Source organism: Penaeus chinensis, chromosome 43 (genome assembly GCF_019202785.1).
Source record: "Penaeus chinensis breed Huanghai No. 1 chromosome 43, ASM1920278v2, whole genome shotgun sequence".
NCBI lineage: Eukaryota > Metazoa > Arthropoda > Malacostraca > Decapoda > Penaeidae > Penaeus > Penaeus chinensis.
In genome coordinates, this window is record NC_061861.1 from 1,624,062 (window position 1) to 1,626,561 (window position 2,500).

The 2,500-nt window shown below is 45.9% G+C and overlaps 1 protein-coding gene across 3 annotated transcripts in view; it reads right to left on the minus strand.

Moving 5' to 3' along the window:
• The window catches only part of LOC125048240 (protein bric-a-brac 2-like), a 39,465-nt gene that overhangs the window by 15,876 nt on the left and 21,089 nt on the right, over positions 1-2,500 (minus strand). Inside the window, exon 1 of one of the 3 annotated variants that reach the window (XM_047646838.1) lies at positions 421-521. The exons of the other annotated variants lie outside the window; for them this stretch is intronic. The gene's annotated coding sequence lies outside the window, so the exon portion shown is untranslated. Of the gene's footprint in view, positions 1-420; positions 522-2,500 lie in introns of those variants that run through there. 3 annotated transcript variants of the gene reach the window in all.

Here is a 2,500-nt window from a genome sequence, read left to right on the forward strand (position 1 = left end):
GAGAGAGAGAGAGAGAGAGAGAGAAGAGAGAAGAGAGAGAGAGAGAGAGAGAGAGAGAAGAGAGAAGAAGAGAAGAAGAGAAGAAAGAAAGAGAGAAGAGAGAGAGAAAGAAAGAAAGAAAGAGAGAGAAAGAGAGAGAAGAGAGAGAGAGAGAGAGAGAGAGAGATAAGAGAGAAGAAGAGAGAAGAAAAGAGAGAGAAAGAAAGAGAAAGAAGAAGAAAAGAAAGAGAAAGAGAAAGAAAGAGAAAGAGAAAGAAAAGAAAGAAAGGAGAGAAAGAGAAAGAAAGAGAAAGAAAGAAAGAAAGAGAAAGAAAGAAAGAAAGAAGAAAGAAAGAGAAAGAGAAAGAAAGAAAGAGAAATATAGAGAAAGAGAAAGAGAGAAAGAGAGGGGGAGAGAGAAACACGCATACCCCAGCTTACCCATGGCATAGTAATTATGCACGAGCGTCCTCATCATCTCCTTGCTCTCCTGCTCGCGCGCACGTTCCAGCTCCACCGGGTGCTTGTTGCGAATGTGCTTGAGCATGTTGGAGGTGGAGTTGGTGTGCGGATCCCAGCACATGGAGTGTCCGCAAAGGCTGCATACCGTCCGCCGCCGCTCGTGGGACTCGAACTCGAAGTACAGCCACACGACGGAGCGGAGGTAGGGGGGGCGTTTCTTGACGAAGGGCGTCTCTGCAACGGCCTTCAGCGGGCTCGTCTCCTTCCCCGCCCGGGCTTTGGGCATCGTGGTCACCAATATAAACACTCGCTCTTTTTTTTAATTTTTTCCTTAAATTCTCTTTCGAAAGGACGGGCTTTAAACAAAATCCGCGAAGAATCAGCTGATGATCCAAAGACGGTCCATGACTTCACTCATTCTAACTTCAATTTGTTTTTTGTTTTTCTCACTCACTCTGCGGGGCAAAATGGCCATTAGCAAAACTCAACACGTCCGGAAAAATGCGCTGGGGCTTCCTTATGAAGCTTCTTTTTTCAGCCTTCTATTATCCATTTTATCTCGGAGAAATTGTTGATCGCCGTTTGCGTTCCCTATGACCCCAACACAAGCGCGGCTGATATTCTATATACGCATATATATATATATATATACATATGTATGTACATATATACGTATGTGTTAGACGGCAACACATACATGTATGTTTGCATGTGAGTGTATGTGTATGTGTATGTGTATGTGTATGTGTATGTGCATGTGTATGTGTATGTGTATGTGTATGTGTATGTATATGTATAGATGTATGTATATACGTATAAGTATATATATAAGCATATATATGAATGTATGTGTATGTATATCTGTAAATATTCATGTGCATGTATTTATGTATGTAAGCATGTATATGTTTATGTTCAAACATATGCATAAATATCTGCGTATATATGTGTGTGTGTGTGTGTGTGTGTGTGTGTGTGTGTGTGTGTGTGTGTGTGTGTGTGTGTGTGTGTGTGTGTGTGTGTGTGTGTAAGTGTGTGTGTGTGTAAGTGTGTGTGTGTGTGTGTAAGTGTGTGTGTGTAAGTGTGTGTGTGTGTGTGTGTAAGTGTGTGTGTAAGTGTGTGTGTGTAAGTGTGTGTGTGTAAGTGTGTGTAAGTGTGTGTAAGTGTGTGTAAGTGTGTGTAAGTGTGTGTAAGTGTGCGTGTGTGTGTGTGTGTGTGTGTGTGTGTGTGTGTGTGTGTGTGTGTGTGTGTGTGTGTGTGTGTGTGTGTGTGTGTGTGTGTGTGTGTGTGTGTGTGTGTGTGTGTGTGTGTGTGTGTGTGTGTAAGTGTGTGTGTGTGTGTAAGTGTGTGTGTGTGTGTGTAAGTGTGTGTGTGTGTGTGTAAGTGTGTGTGTAAGTGTGTGTGTGTAAGTGTGTGTAAGTGTGTGTAAGTGTGTGTAAGTGTGTGTAAGTGTGCGTGTGTGTGTGTGTGTGTGTGTGTGTGTGTGTGTGTGTGTGTGTGTGTGTGTGTGTGTGTGTGTGTGTGTGTGTGTGTGTGTGTATTATTTATATATGTATGTATATAGTGAGTGTGTATGTGGATGCACACGCTCGTGCATGTGCGTCTATGAGCGTTTGCGTGTGGCGGGTGGGTGTGTGTGGCGGGTGGGTGTGTGTGGCGGGTGGGTGTGTGTACCACTGTGTGCGTGACAAAGCGTACATGCAATAGTGTGCGTATGTGAGCGGTAACCGTGGCGCCAATTCTCGTCAACTTGGCCCCACACATCACAACCAGAGGTTCCCCTAAAACAGAGATTTCCTGAAGGGTATCACCGGGCCCCGTCGTCGGCACCGTTGCGCCACCCGCCCGGCAGCACCTCGGGTTCGGCAACGCTCCCGGCTGCCACCATCACCGCGCGTATCCTTGGGAATCATAGCAGTCGGTTCCTGCCTCGACCCGGCGACGCCCCGAGCCGTTTCGGGCCGGCCCTCGTCCACACCGGCGGCGAATATGGCGAAAAGCACTTGGGTTTAAATGCACAACTGAACTAATGACGGACTTAACGACTAGGGTGGAATCA